The 17,217-nt window shown below is 40.4% G+C and overlaps 1 protein-coding gene across 1 annotated transcript in view; it reads right to left on the bottom strand.

Annotated features, from left to right (window-relative positions):
• B3GAT2 (beta-1,3-glucuronyltransferase 2) overlaps positions 1-17,217 on the bottom strand; it is a 60,382-nt gene that overhangs the window by 34,251 nt on the left and 8,914 nt on the right. The gene's annotated exons all lie outside the window — the stretch shown is intronic.

Here is a 17,217-nt window from a genome sequence, read left to right as displayed (position 1 = left end):
GCTTCCAAACAGAACCCTCGTGCTGACGGATTGCTACCCAATTACCCTTTGTCTACTCAGCACCAGCGACTGCGCATTGTCATACACTAAGCCTCCGGCTCAGGCAGGATGGAGAGAACATCACTTATTGGAAACCACATTGTGACTATCAAATGTTTCCTATTTGTTCCAAAGTTGGATCTTTTAAACAAGTGTATCTTTGGAAGTGAGGAGGTTTAGTTCCTCTTTAGGAAACTTTATTACTCAGTAACAGCAAACATTTGACTCAGAGGAGCCATAGGAGTTGCCTTGCTCTGAATTTTTTATTGCTACAGACACAGAAATCTTGGCTGGCAACATTAATAATGGGAACCAGATACAGAACAGACACCAGGCATCCTCCTGGGAGACAAAAGAAAAACATACGTAAATTTGCCTGTCTTTCAACGGCAATGGGCCAAATTATAGAAGAAAAGGCAGCTGAAGTAGCTGGTCCTCTCCTAATACACCCTGTTGTACCTAGCGGAGTTCTGGTTAAAGACAACCCTCAATTGCAAGTTATTTGTTGGGAATTCTTTAAGGGGAAAGACACACTCACAAGAAAGCTCGATGATACTAGGCAGCATTTTTGGGGAAAAAACACCACCATCTTCCTGGACAGGTGTGGAGCAGAGCCAGAGTCAGCCCACATGGCACCTTTGGCAAATTAGAAAAAGGTGCCGCTTTCTTGGGCAGACACACTTCACACTGGGCCCATGGCTTATGGGCCCAGCCATCAAAGTATCAGCTGGGTTCCAGCTCCACTACCCTCTTACCTGGGTGAGGTAGAGCTGTTGTTAAGGTAATTATAATCTCAACACCAATACTTTACCTTTCATTTGCTATAGAACTGGGTCATGATCAGTAACCAATGGCTAAAATAATGATTATCAATCAAGGAATTTTTTTAATGAAAAAAAAGTAAAATTATGTATTTGGGAAAGATTTTAAAATACAATTCAAATGAAAAGTCAAATTATTAAAGATTAAAAATAATTAGATGCTCCCATTTGCCGAACATCTCAACTTGACTCTTTTATTAATATCCCACCTCATTCTAACAAGAGGACTTAAGGGCATGAAGTGCACCAAGTAATGAAGATCTCACTATGTTGGTCTTCCCCAAATCTGAAATTACTACTTTTTAAGTCTACTCCTTTTTCAATAAATTAACCACTAATGCCTTGTACTAGTTCATACTAACACACATGATTTTTTAGAAAGTTCTACTGAGGTATAATAATGGATACACTAACTGAAATGAAGAATATACTAATATATTACAAGGTATCAACAGTAGATGAAGCTGATAATCAAATCAGTGAATATAAGGAAGCAAAGAACATCCAATCAGATGAGCAAAAAGAAAAAAGAATCCAGAAATATGAAGAGCCTCTGGGACAACTTCAAGCATACTAACATTTGTAACATGGGGGTGCTGGAAGGGTAAGAGAAAGCAAGAAGTTGAAAATCGATTTGAACAAGTAATGACAGAAAACTTGCCTAATCTGGTGAAGGAAATAGACATACAAGTCCAGGAAGTGCAGAGAGTCCCAAACAAGATGAACCCAAAGAGGCCCACACCAAAACACATCATAATTAAAATGCCAAACGTTAAAGAAAAAGAGAATCTTAAAAGCAGAAAGAGAAAAGCAGTTAGTTACCTACAAGGGAGCTCCCATAAGACTATCAGCATACATAGTTATTAGAATATTATTGACTATATTCCCTATGCTGTACTTCATATCCCCATGACAATTCTGTAACAATCAATTTTGTACTTCTTAAACCCTTCATCTTTTTTCACTCATCTCCCACACCCCCTTTCCATCTGGAAACCATCAAAATGTTCTCTATATCTATGAATCTGTTTCTGTTCTGTTCTAATCACTGGAGGGGTACACCTGAAACTGATATTGTATGTCACTATAATTGAAAAATTAAAAATAATTTAAATAAAGAAAAACAACAAAAAGAAAGATCTACTGAAGTTCAATTGACTACAGAAAAGAATGAATAGTCCTGACGCTCTTATCTTTAGAAAGGCCTGCATACCAGGCTGACCCTTGGCTGGCATCTGAAAACCTGGCTTGAAATAAACCCTACACTGATAAGGTTGTTTGCCTGCCTGGGGTACTAAGCACCTGCTTTCCTTTGGGGATCTGAAATACTGGTGACCAGACTCCAATAAAAACTCTGACCCTCACATGGGCTTCCCGGGGCATGAACACTATGTACCTGTGGTTACATCTTTGCTGGAGGGAAGGCGTGCTCTCCGTGAGCCCTCATGGGAGGGAGAGAATATGGAAGCCTGCACCTGGAGTCCTCCAGCCCTTCTGATGTCCTCTCCCTGCCCCCTTCCAGCTATGCATCCTTACTGTGTCACTGTAATAAATCTTAGCCACAAGTCCTCAAATAATGTCATTTTGTTCAACTTGGCTTGATTATAATTTTGATGAGATTTTGTAGGAACTTAACTCTTATTTATATTAACTAGCCTATGGTAAACATGGTTTTGTTATACATAATTTTGCTTAGTCACAGAACCCATCAATGATGTTGAGAACTTACTGTACAACTAACTACATGCCGAGTGCTATGAGTCCTAGTAAGTCATTTAATATGGGTGGTCTTGCGGACGCCTGGAAGAATAAAATGCCTCCTGCATGCCCCTCCCACTGGATATTGAGCCTGCAACCCGGGCATGTGCCCTGACTGGGAGTCGAATCGTGACCTCTTGATTCATAGGTTGATGCTCAACCACTGAGCCACACCAGTGGGGATACATTATTATCTATTTTGAGCTAATCTGTATATACAGTATGAGAGGCTAACTGAAGTTCTTTTTGTTTTTTGCATATGGAGATCCAATTGTTCCAACTGCATCTAATTGTCTGGAAATAACTGAGCTGCCTCTGCATCTTTGTAAAAAATCGTATGTCATATGTGCGAGTTTGTTTCTGGACTTCTCCTTTGATTCATTGGTCTGTTTGGTGCTTTTGATGCTAATATCACACTATTTTGATTTACTATGACTTTACAATTACTCTTAAAATCAGGTAGTGGTAGTCTTCCTACTCTGTTCTTCTTTATCTAAGTTGCTTTGACTGCTCTAATCCTTTTCATTTCCATGTGAGCTTCACAGTTGGTTTGCCCATTTCAGCACATCAATTTGGTGAGAATTAACATCTCACCAAACACTGAGTTAGAACACTGAGTCTTCTAACCATGGATATGATATATCTCTTCATTTATTGAGATCTTTAATTTCTCTCAGAAATATTTTGAATCAAAAACAACACTTAATGCTTTTATGTTCTAGCTCTTCTCCATAAGTGGGGAAAACCCCCCAGAAAATTTATTAAAATTTCACAAAAATACAGCTCTCTCCCAAGACTCACTCCACCTTCAGACTCCTATTCGCTCCCATACTGCAGAAAACAAAATAATTTTGATTTTTGGAGTCTTATATATCAAATATACCAAACATACTAAGAAACAAAGTTAAATCTAACACATAGGTTTTTCCTTAACAGAATGGCTTTATGGCACTAAAAAATAGCACTGTGCTCTTTTTTGATATTTTCTTAAAATGCCTATGATTTTTCAGCTCTCAAACTGCTTTTGCCCAGTTGCACTAAATTTTCAGATCTGTGAAAAACTGGTAAGCAGATCCCGTCTCAGACATGAGAATGTATAGGTTGTGCTCTGCATACAGCAGGTGCCAAAAAATTCTTGGTAAGTGTGTGAACACCAAGTAGTAACTGAAACATGGGCCACATGTAACAAGCAATCAGAGCCTGTAAGGGACAGGCTCACAATCAAAGACAAGAACAGTTACTAAAACAGCAAAAGGCAAAAATATTTTTAAAACAGTAAGAGAAATTACCATTAAAGACAATATAATAAACCATAACTGTGGGACCACTAGAAAGAAAACAAATATGGCCAAGCATGCCCTGACTGGGTAGCTCAGTTGTTTGGAGCATCGACCTGTATACGCAAAGGTTGCGGGTTTGATTCCGGATCAGGGCACATACCTAGGTTTCAGGCTGGATCCCAGGTCATGTATGGGAGGCAACCAGTTGATGTTTCTCACATCAGTGTTTCTCTCTCTCCCTTGCTCTGTCTTTAAAATCAATAAAAACATATCTTCAGGTGAGGATCAAAGAAAATATGGCCAGGCGTCTTTGGTGGAAGGCTTTTTCATTTAAGTTAGGTCATGAAAGACCCACGGGATTTTGCCCACAGACCACACAATGGCTTAGGGTTCTAGGTAATGAGATGAATCAAAGAAGCAAAACTTTACATTTCTGTGTCAGTTTCATGCTAGCAAGGATAGATTTTGCTCAGCACAAAATTTCTATGAAGATCTCAGAACTAACATTTGTTCACACTTTTTCCCCCCAGAGTGTCTGGTGTTAAAGGTGAAGTGATGACTATTTGAATGCAAGTGATGAGGCAGGATTCTGTTTCCAAGGATGCTAAGTAAAAAAGTTTGTCATTTAAAGAGTTTAAAACTTCAGAAAGAGCCAGCTGCCCTGGCCATGTGGGCACCGCTCTGAGATTCGGCATGGATGCTTCATCGCAGACTCAGACACACAGCTCCCAGACACGGCCATGGTACTATATAGAGAGTGCCAGACACTCCACAGGAAAATAGCACAGCTATTTACAGAACGCCTTCATGTCACCCCCGGGATCTATCCTCTGTCGATGTCCTTTTCTCTGAATCTGTGTTCTTTGAGGATCCTTGGCAGCTATGTTCTTTTCTGAGAGGGGGGAAAGATAACAAAGACTGTTCCTATTAAAAGTAAAACCCTTTCCTATGACTAAAATATTCTCAGCATTTAAAAGGGTTGCTACCTTCTTAACACGAAATAGTGGTTTTGTAAGAGGCACAACTTCAGGTGCCTGGTGTGAGCTCCGATCTAAACTCAAGGAAGAAAGCCCTGGATAGTAAGATAAAGAAGAGGCAGTTCACATATTTATGTTATAACTCGAGGCCCGGTGCACAGATTCATGTACCGGAGGGGTCCCTTGGCCTGGCCTGCACCCTCTCACAATCCAGGACCCCTCAGGGATGTTGGATTACCAGTTTTGGCCCCATCCCCCCAGGCCAGGCCGAGGGACCCCACCAGTACACAAATCCATGTACCGGGCCTCTAGTATGCATATAAGATCTTTGGTTAATCTCTTCCTGCCCTGCCCCTTCCCTCTGAGATTCATCAGTCTGTTCCATGTTTCCATGTGTGTGCGTTGAGTGTCTGCACTCTGGTGGTCAGTGTGCGGCATAGCTACCGGTCAAACAGTCGAGTGGTCAGATACTTAGCACATTAGCCTTTTATATATATAGATATTATAGGCAGTTCAGATCCCCAAAGGCATTCTCTTCCTATTTATTCAATGCCATAGTCTGTCATTGATTCCTCCCGCCTGGACTTGCATGGCAATGGTAACCAGTCAAAATCACTTCCCGCAGAGCCATTTCCATAGACCCGATGGCTAAAAGGGCACAAAGATGCACTTGGTACATCTCTTCACTCCTCCAGGCGAATTGCCATTTCAACCACCCTGGGCGGGAGGGGTTTGTTTATCTTCATCTCCAGAAAAGGAGGTGGCAGGGAACTGGGGCCCACGTGTCTGGTGACCCTGATCAACAACCAGCTCCTGTTTCTTTAGCCAACTTTGCCCCGGCAGCTTTAAGCTACATCCTTTTGGTCCCTCCTTGAGAGATGGCCAACAGCCAGCTCCAGGGATTGCCGCACTTCAGAGGAGCACACTCATGTGATCATAATGCCTTTAGAGTAAAACAGAAAAAGTTAAATGCCTTTAGCATCCTTCAAGACAAGCCAGGAGGTGAAATCTTGTTTTATTTTTTCCAAAGGGAAATGAATAAAGTCCTTGATCTTCTGAAATTGAAAACGCTACAGGCAACCTCGGGGAGTAGAATTATAAAGAATGTTGCATTTAGTATCCTGACTTTTAAACTAATAATTTCAAAGGAAAAAAGAAAACCCACCCCAAATCCAACAGGACCCAATAAGTTAAAGAAAAGAGCAGGCGAATATGAAGGAATACAGGAGCGGTGACCTAGAGACGAGGGTCCTTCCAGTTTCACTGTCCATAAACATCTGATAGTTTCCAACACAGAAATACATTTATACGATCCAACACGCCATACATTTTCTTTGGAACAAGTCTGAAAATTAACGTTGCTTCTGCTCTTTCTCTTTCTTGCATCTGCCCCCTAATGACGTCACCATATATTTCCTTCAACTAACTGTTACTCCGCTCAGTGCTCTTTGTTCCACAGTGTCCTTAACGTAACTCGATGCTGCCCTGGACATATTTTTTGGTGCCTATTTTGGTTTCCACATACCACCACCCACAGCATGTACCTTTGAGGTGCGTAAACTAAATATTTTAAAGGCGTTGAGACTGCTAGAAAGCAGAAATGTTCCTGATGTTATATTCTCAACCCTTCTCCTATGTCACTGGGTAGAAGACAGAGTATAACCTTTCCTCCATTCCCTTTGTACTTTTTCACTGGATACGTATCATGTATTTAACGTGTGTCCAGTGCTGTGCTAGTTCCTGAGCAAGGTAGGCGATGTCCTTACCTGCAAAGTCAACATTCTGGGAAAGATAAAGCAATGATACAACTAACTGCAAAATCAGTTCCTTAGGCTCTGTGCTGGTAAGGGCTGTACGGGAAGTAGATGATGCTAGGAGAACATGTTGCAAAGAATTGAACCTGCTAGGTGGCCTGCTGAGATTTCCGTGAGGACCCCAGCAGGAGCTAAGCTTAAAGCACGAGTAGCATTAACCAGTGTGGACAGAAGACACAAAACCTTCCAGGAAGAAGGAAACTTAAGTGCTGCTGGCTCTTGACAGGAGCGTTTCACTGCATTCCCTAATTCTAAAAAAGATCCACTTCAGATGGTGGATGCTGGGAGCCAGGTTCCTCTCTGCTGGAGTGAGAACTTACAGATAAGCAAAAGAGAAGGCTAGAATGATTCAAGTGCTTAAGGAATAGAGTTGGAGACAACAGTATGAACTCATGTTTAGCTTAATATAGAGACAGTTGTAGATAGAGTGATAGGTATGTGTATATACATGGGTTAGTATACACACATGTATTTCCTCGCTTTGTCAGCTAAGAGGCCTAGAAGCAATGGCACTCCAGTAGCAATGAGCCCACCTGGCACCCAGATCTCGGTTTCCAATATCATGTTGTAAAACAGGACCAGAACCACTTGAAGTAGCTGGTTCGAGGGCAGGGGCAGAAAACACACAAGGTGACCTTAGGGTATGTTTAGAGCTAGAAAGTAAGGCAGTGCATAAAAAAATCCAAAACAAACAAAGCCCTGCACGTGGTTGGGGTCATGTAAAAGGCTCACAGGAGTCTACTGAAGAGCCCCAATGGCCAAAACTGGAACAATTTGAGCAATAAAATAAAGTAGTATTAGATTACTACCTCAAGTATAAAATAAATACTAGATGCTAACACAACCTGAAGTATATAATTAAATGACTAAATAGTTAGCAAATAAGAAACAGACAAATCTCCCAAGCATAACAATTCAAAATAAGTTACACAGAAAACCCCACCCCTGCCCAAGGAGGTGGAGCATAACTCCCACTCTTTAGGAATGGCCGCACACCGCAATTTCCTTCCAAAGAGAACACCATGGGGCAGGGATAGCTTCACAGTGAAGAAGCCTGGTGAGCCCTACCTCAGCTAGATGATCAAGGCTGAGATGATAAATCATGTTGATAATAGGTCCCCTTGACACGATGGACTGAGAGTGGCACTTTACCTCTGTGGTCTTTACTTCAAACACCATTCTCTAAGAGAAAGAGCCAGGGCCTCTTGGAGAAACAGCCGATTCGAGGACTGGGATGGGAAATACACAAGGTAAGCCTAAAGCATCTTGTAGTGCCAGAAAGTAAGGTGTTTATAAAATAACAAACAAAACCACCAAACAAACCCACACTGAGGAGGACATGTCAAGAGAAAAGAGCTGATGGAGAGAGCCCCAAGCCCCAGAACATTCCAGCTACAAATCACGTTGAGAGCATGTACCCCTGACCTGATGTTACGAAAATGGCACTTGATGCCTGTGATCTTCTGCCCTAAAACCCATAACCACATTCTAATCATGAGATAAATATCAAAAAAATTCCACTAGAAGGGCGTGCTACAATATGCCAGGCCCAGTACTCCTCAAGGCCACCAACAAGAACACTCTGAGACACTGTCACAGCCAAGAGGAACCTGTGGAGACACGTCGATGAAATGTAACGTAGTGCCCAGAGTAGGATCCTGGAACAGGGAAAGGACACCAGGTTCAAACTAAGGGCATCTGGATAAAGAACAGACTTCAGTTAATACTGACCCATGAATTATAACACACATATCACACCAATGCAAAATGTCAGTAACAGGGTCACTGGGGATATGGGAACTCTCTACTATCAGATTTTCTGTTTAAAGTCTATTATTTAAAAAAAGAAATCCCTTTCAAATGTGCCTAAGGTGACCATCCCTTCTCTACCCACCCCAGTCAGGTACGACATAGACTCATTCTCTAGCCTGAAGTCAGTTTTCCACTCACATTCTATGCTCTTACTTACTGTGCAGACCAGGGCTCACAAGCTGGAGCATTTGGCCATATGCGGCCCTACAGCAAAGTTTCGTTTGGCCTGCACAGTTCTGTGTTTTAAATTGAGACATGTTAAAACCCAAAGATTTCGGGTCTCTCTGAAAATTTGGCAAACGAGGCTAGCATCCCACATGGCAACAGTGGCGCTGCGAGGCTCCGTGCCTTCCAACGGCACCTGCCCTGCCCCGTTTGCCGCAGTCCCCACCAGTCCCCATCACAGCCCCAAAGCCGAGTCTGCATGCCAACCACCACTCACTGCTAGTTTGCGCTGTCATGGGAGATATTCCTCTCTCCAGAGTGGGAAAGTGAAAAACAGACCAATGGGCCATGCATTTCAAGAAAACGGGGCGGCAACATTATTGTCTGATTGAAATGAGGATGTTTCTGTGTCCTTCACATGCAAACTATGTTTATAAAAGACACCATTAGAAATAAGAAAAATTATGAGAAATATAGGGGAAAGGGACATAAATGAAAATGAGTCAGGTTGACTTTTTAGTCTTAAGTTTTAATGCAAATAAGGTAATACTGCTTACACATGGTCAGCTACACTTAATTATATCACTTGCTCAAAGGCATATGAATTTGTAAATCCTGGTACGAACTGCCTGGGAGGAGCTAGCTTGAGCTCTGCTTATGATAAAACTGCAGTAATCAATACAATGTTGTGCTAGTATAAAGACAGACAGGTAGAAAAATGGAAAGGATTAGAGAGTTTAGAAATACTTTCCACAGATGGCCAGTTGATTTTTTTTTTCTAAGATGCCAAAAGAGCTCAGTGGGGGAAAGGTTAGTCTTTTTAATGTATAGTTCTAGAACAAATGGATACCTATGTTAAAAAAGAAAAAGAAAAAGAACTCCAAGCCCTCCATCTCACAATATTCATAAAAATTAATTTAAAGTGGAATCATGGACCCAAACACAGAAACCAGTTATGACACTTGTAGAAGAAAATATTGGAGAAACTCTCTGTGATCTCAGGGTAGGCAAAAACCCCTGAGATAGGACTTAAAAATACAAACCCTAAAAAAATTCCAGAAATTGGACTTAATCAAAATTAAATTTTCTAATCTCTAAAAAATACTGTTAAAAATATTCAAAAGTAAGTCACAGACTGGCCCTGGCTGGGTAGTCCAGTCACTTGGAGTGTTGTTCCATATACCAAAAGGTTGTGGGTTCAATCCCCAGTTGGGGTGCATATGGGAGACAATAAATCAATGTTTCTCTCTCACATATATGTTTCTGTCTCTCTCGCCTTCCTCTCTCTCTAAAATCAACAAAAATATATCCTCAGGTGAGGATTTGAAAAAATAGTAAGTCACAGACTGCGAGGAAATATCCCACTATATATACCTAACTGAAGACTTGCATTCAGAATACACAAAAAATTCTTACAGCTCAATAAAACACCTAAAGCATGAGTAGTATTACCCACTATGGACAATTAAAAATGGGCCAAATATGAATGAACATTTCACCAAAGAAAAACAAATAACCCGACAGCACATGAGAAGATATTCTATTTATTAGTCATTATGGAAGTTAATAGCACAATAAAATACTATTACATGCCCACTAGGATGGCTAAAACTAAACGACACAATACCAAGTGTTGATGAAGATGTGGAGCAACTGGGTCTCTTACACATCCCTGGTGGGAGTATAAAATGGTGCAACCACTTTGGAAAACAATTTAGCAATTTCTTATAAAGTTAAGAATATGTACTTATCCTATGACCCAGCAGTTTCATTTCCAAGTATTTATTCATCAAGAAAAATAAAAGCATATGTCTACACAAAAACTTGTACCTAAATGTTCACAGTATTTTTATTCATAATAGCCATAAGCTGGAAACAGCACAAATGTACATCAACTTGTAAAATGATAAACAAATTGTGATATATCCATTCAGCCGATTACTACTCTGCAATAAAAAGTAATAAACCACGGATACTCATTACAACATGAATGAATCTCAAAAACATAATGCTGAATGAGAAAGAAACCAGATAAAGGCTACAGATTGTATATTGCACATATATGAAATTCTAGAATAGGCAAACTTATCTACAGTGATAGAAAGCAGGTTAGGGGCCATAAGTGGTGAAAACTGACATAAGGTGATAGTTATAAGGATGAGTATGTGTTTGCTAAAATTTAGCAAACTCTACATTTAGAATGAGTACATTTTATAATAAGTAAATTGTACCTTAATAAGCTGATTTAAAATAAAAACACAAAATAATGAGGTTTCAATATGAACTCATGATTAAAGAGCCTAGAAATATGAACACCCCAGTAGCCGTAAATACACTTAACACCCAGATCTTGGTTTGTAAATACCATTCTCCACTAGAAGCAATTAGGGCTCCTTGGAGAAGTGACTGATTCCAGGTCGGGCACAGGTAAATTATGAGTCTAGAATATTTTTAAAAAATGCAGAGAATTGCTCGAAGATAAACACGGACATGTGCAATAAAGACAGAAGCTGATCTGAAGGGTTGCTGGCCAATCTGGGAATAATGTGAGCATCATTAAGGAAAACATTGCTAGCTTAAAACACATTGTGTATGTGTGTGTGTGTGTGTGGGCTGACAGTCCAGGGCTATAGGTGTGTGTGGGAGGGGGACTGACAGTCCATGGTTATAGGTTATAGGTTCTTTAAGAAGAATGCCATTCATAGAACAAGTGCAGAAGGAACGAAACAATGAGAAAATCACCATTTGATACTCGCAGTGTAATAACTAATTCAAGCAAGAAGCATCATTCGACGCCAGAACGCTTGGGTGAAGGATGGGAAACAGCATATTCACACTGTCTCAGGGTATCAACCTATGGGCTACTTACTAATTACAAAGGAAAAATGTGTTTTACAGCAGAGATCTGGCAGTCACTACCTTAACCAAGTGGCCAAGTTTGGCATCACCGGCCACAAGATGACCTAATAACAATAAATACCCCTATTGGATGAGGGAGGAGGAAGACGACATCATCTCTGTGGTGTCCTTGCTAACGAGGTTTGGCCTGAATATATTTATAAGGAAACATGACTGTTGGGGAGACTGAACAGCTACACGTAATTTCTGTGTGTGGACTCATTACAGCCAACTCTAGGAACTCCTTAAATTTCTATTTTCCTCAAGGCTTCTAGGTAAGTAGGCACCATTACAGGAAAGAATTCCAGCCTAAGAGTATAATGCTATTGCGACAGTATTGGAAAGGACAAGAGAAAGAGGTTACTACTGTGGAGGTTCCCCCACCCCCAGTGAGCCCATCTTCTTTTCCGCCATCAATGTTAAAATACATTCCTTCTGAAAAAAAATCAAATAAGCTTCATCTATTGTCCTATCCCTTTTATAGGTGTATTTATTGTAGCAAATGTAGTTAGGTTTGCATAGAACTTTTGCAAATTAGCATGCTAACAAAATTTGTTCCTTTTAAAAAAAATTTCTATGACTGAATTCTTCTTTATCCTTTTAGGTTTATCCTTTTTTCTTTTTTTTTTGCTTCATGTATTTTGAAGCTATGTTATTTGGTGCAGACACCTTTAGATTTGTTATTTTTCTTGATGAATTGACCCTTTTATTATTATGAAATGTTCTTCATTATCTCCTGTGACCTCTTTGTTTTGAAAGCTACTTTGTCTGATATTAACATAGTCACAATAGCTTTCATATGTTCACATGGTATATCTTTTCCCAGCTTTTACCTTTATCCTAACTCTGTTCTTATATTTAAAGTGTGTCTGTTGTAATAGCAGATAATTGATTCGTGTTTCTTTATCTATTTTGCTTCTCTGATACTCTCCTCTCAAGTTAAGGACACACACTTTCATTTTAAAACTTACTACAAAGCAACAGTAATCAAAAACAGTGTCGTAATGGCATAAAGACAGACATGCATACCTATGAAACAGACTAGAAAACCCAGAAATAAACTCTCACATAGATGGGCAAGTGATGTTCAACAAGGGTGCCAAAACCATTCAATGGGAAAAGGACACTCATTTCAACAAATGGTGGTGGGGGGGGGGGGGAACTAGATATCCATATTCAAAAATTAACTCAAAATAGGTCAACATTAATTAACTAAGTATAAAAGCTAAAATTATGCAACTATTAAAAGAAAACAGGGGGAAACTTCATGACACTGAATTTGGAAAAAATTTATTGGCTATAAAACCAAAGGCAAAAACAACAAAAGAAAAAACCAAACTGAACTTCAAATTTAAAACTTTAGGGCATCAAAGGACACTAACAACAGAATAAAAAGGCAAACCTCAGAATGGGAGAACATATTTGCAAATCACACATCGAATACAGACTTAATATCCAGAATATATAAAGAACTCATTAAACTCAACAAAGACCAAACAATCCAATTCCTAAATGGGCAAAGAATGATATATCTGATAAGGGGTTAATATCCAAAATCTATAAAGAACTCATACAACTCAACACCAAAAAACCCCTCAAACAATCCAATTTAAAAATGGCAGAGGACTTAATAGACACTTCTCCAAAAGGACATACAGATAGCCAATAGACATGAAAAGATGCTCAGTGTTACTAATCAGAGAGATGCAAATTAAAATCACAACGAGATATCACCTCACACCTGTCAGAATGACTATCATCAATAAATCAACAAACAACAAGTAGTGGTGAGAATGTGGAAAACAGAAAACCCTCATGCACTTTTGGTGGGAAAGCAGATTGGTACAGCCACTACAGAAAACAGAATGGAGGTTCCTCAAAAAATTTAAAATGGGACTGCCTTATGACCCAGCAATTCGACTTCTGGGTATATAGCTGAAGAAAATGAAAACACTAATTTGAAAGAATGCATGCACCTCTATGGTCATTGCAGCGTTATTTACAATAGCCAAGATATGGAAGCAATTCAAGCGCCTTTCAATAATTAAGTAGATAAACCAGCTGTGGTACATATATATAATGAAATATTACTTGGCCATAAAAAAGAATGAAATCTTACCATTTGCGACAACATGGATGAACCTATAGAGTATTATGCTAAGTGAAATAAGACAGTCAGAAAAAGACAAATACCATATGATGTCATTTATATATGGAATCTAAAGAACAAAATAAAGAAACACAAAATTGCCAGGGGGGTACTGGAAATATTGGTGGGGGGGAGCACTCTGTAAAGTATATGAGTGTCTAACCCAGCTGCGGGCCGGATCCGGCCCGTTTGAAATGAATAAAACTTAAAAAAAAAAAAAAAAGACTGTACCCTTTTATGTAATGATGTTTACTTTGAATTTATATTAGTTCACACAAACACTCCATCCATGCTTTTGTTCCGGCCCTCCGGTCCAGTTTAAGAACCCACTGTGGCCCTCGAGTCAAAAAGTTTGCCCACCCCTGGTCTAACCACTATGCTGTGCACCCAGAACTAATCTCACCTAATAATAGACAAACATGTAAATTAACCGTCCCTCCGCTATGCTCACCAGCCAATCAGGGGAGTATGCAAATTAACCCAACAAAGATGGTGGTGAATTTGCATATGTAGGGGCGAAGCGGCAGAGCGAAGACTGGAGGCTCTGGCCAGAGTGAAGGCCTGGGTCCCAGGTGCCCGAGGAAAACCAGTGCTGGCAGCCAGGGGAAGGGAAGGCCTATTGCACTAATCTCTTCTGCAACGGGCCTCTAGTATAAAATAATACTGAATGTAAACTGTAATTGAAAAGGGAAATAAAAAAACACATAAAACCCTAAAAAAATTTGGCAAAGGACATGAAAAAACATTTCTCCAAAAAAGGTACACAAATGATCAATAAGCCCATGAAAACGTGGTTGACATCATTAATCACTAGAGAAATGCAAATCTAAACCACGATGAGATATCACTTCACACGCATTAGGAAGGCCATTATAAAAAACTAAAGTGAGAATGTAGAATGGTGCAGCCACCGTGGAAAACAGAATGGCAGTTTCTCAAAGAAATTAAACAGAATTACCATATGATCCAGCAATTCCACTTCTGTACACACACACACAAAAGGACTGAACGCATTCACTCAAACACACATTTATGCACCAATGTTTATAGCAGCAGTCACTACAGCCAAAAGAAGGAAGCAACTGAGTAGCCATGGGTGGTTGAATGGATAAACAAAAGATGATCTATACATACAATGGGACAGTATTCAGCCTTAGCAAGGGATGACATTTTGATAAATACCACAATGTGGATGAACCTTAAAGACATTACACTAAGTGAAATAAGCCAGACACAAAAGAACAATTATTGTATGATTTTCCCTGTATGAGTTCAATTCATAAGAGGCAGAAAGTAGATTATTGGTACCAGGGGCAGCAGAGCTGGCAAGAGGGAGTTACTGATTAATGGGAACAGTGTTTCCATTTGGGACGGTGAGAAAGTTCTGGAGAGGGACAGAGGCAATGCTTGCACAGCAAAGTGAGTCTACTTAATGCACCAAACTGCACACTTAAAAATGGTTAAAATGGTAAATAAAAAATAACAGGAATACTCAATTTTTGTTTCTCCCCCCACTGCCTTTCACATGTGGTAAAAGAGACCTAATAATAAACAAAGAATAGGCATTTTCTTTTAAATGTCACTGGAGTTACAAGAGCCAAACAAACAGACACCTATATTTTAATCTCCACTGATTTTCAGAGGAAACCCTGTGTTTCTGTAAAAACCCAAATCACTGCCCATAGAAACCACAAGCATCATCAAGCCAACTTCTTAACGTTTTGTTTTTTAAATCTTTAAACAAGGTGGAGAAACAAGACCAGAAAATCACAAAACCTGTCTTTTCAGTATGCAGGGCAGGAATCAGAGGTAACAGGCAGGTAGTGAAATGTAATCATGAGAGAAAACTGAAAACGATGAAGGGTTAGGGGGTGAACGCCCAGCACCAGCTCTGGAGACCAGGTGTTAACAGAGCTTCTCTGAACAAGGCGGCAGCCCCCGACACAGGCCTCCTCCCTGGGCTGCCTCAGCACTTTCGCCAGAGGTAGCCGAGGAACTTTTCAAAGCTACAGAAACATCCCCAAACTGTCACCTGACCTTTAAAACCCACACTGACATTTTAATCTTGCAAGGCCGAGATTATTTAGGTGATAAACAACACATCCACACATGGGCCGTATTTAAGTCCTCATTCCCATCGGCTCACAGAGCAGCACCTCGGGGCCCCCGGGCTGGGTGGCTGGGGAACGTGGGAACATCTTGCCTTCCTGAGCCCCCGCACAGCCCCTGTGGCCACCGACTTACAGAGAAGCAGACAGCCACCTGTGGGGGAGCTGCCCTGTTCACCCATTCCCCTCGCATCCCCCATTTCTGCCAGCAGCCGCACACGTCTGTGTCAGGCCCCGGGAGGAAGCTGCGTGTCAGGGCTTCTCCTCATTTGTAAAACAGACATTGTGATGTCCACCGCAGAGACGTGAGAGTTAAACAGCAGTGTGCACCTCTAAATGTAGGGCAGAGCACCGATGGTCCATAAACGTTTGTTCCTCTGAGGTCACGGGGCGTGAGGCTTTGGCTCAGCCAAGCCCGGAGCGCACACTTTCCAGTTCCTAACTTAGTGCTCCTTCCACCAAAACAGCAGTTCTCAAGCTGAGGGTGTGCGGTCGCTGAGTGTGTACAAAGACTCCCTGTGGAAATCCTGACCCTCCGCCATCCCACAATCCCACAGATGGCTTCCTAAAACCAGCATAAAGGGGGGCAGGTTCTGCCTTCCCTCCTCCCCTGCCCTCACGGAAGGGCAATTTCTCATCCACCCTGACCCTTAGAATGTGCTGTCCACTGTGGCCAAACCTCTAGGGCACCAAACAAAGGTAATTAGAAATAGCACTGTCTTCATCAAGAAAGTTCATGTCCATTAATGGGCAATAGATCCTTTTGGAAGACAAGAGGTTTCTAATTACCTGCTTTCAACAAAATTGAAGGAAGGAAAACCAGTGTCATCAATTCAGCATTAAAAGTTCCTGCTCAGAGATCAACATATGATTTTTGGCTTAGAGCCCAAGCGTTGAAAAAAAGTGAAGAACACCAATATGAGAAAATGCTTTCCATCCTATTTACTTCTTTATGTAAACAAAGCCGAAATAATGGGAAAATAATTTATGCTAAACCTTACATCTTTCTAGCAACAAGAAATATTCATCAATAATATGGAGTGCACATCAACAAGAAAATGTCCGTCCATGTCATTAAGAAACCAATTTCCAATAAATGTAGCTCTTATGCTTAACAACTAACCAACTTTGAAACATTTATGTTGTTTTGATTACTTGTTGACTGCTACTAACTCTACTGTTAACTCAGTCCTGAAGAGTTTTTAAGACAGAAACGTATAGCCACAGGAATTTTTGAAAAATGTAAATTCTGTCTACATTTCATTTTTTGTTACTGAAGATATACATAAAAGGAGGATCAGTAAATGACCTTGAACCGCAAAATATTATGCTAGAATAAAAATCCAAGGAAGAATAGAAATGGAAAACAAGAACATATAAAATCCCCAAATGATTG

This window comes from Myotis daubentonii, chromosome 6, assembly GCF_963259705.1.
Source record: "Myotis daubentonii chromosome 6, mMyoDau2.1, whole genome shotgun sequence".
Lineage (NCBI taxonomy): Eukaryota > Metazoa > Chordata > Mammalia > Chiroptera > Vespertilionidae > Myotis > Myotis daubentonii.
Note: the sequence above shows the minus strand (reverse complement) of the source record. Positions and strands in the feature narration are given on the sequence as shown.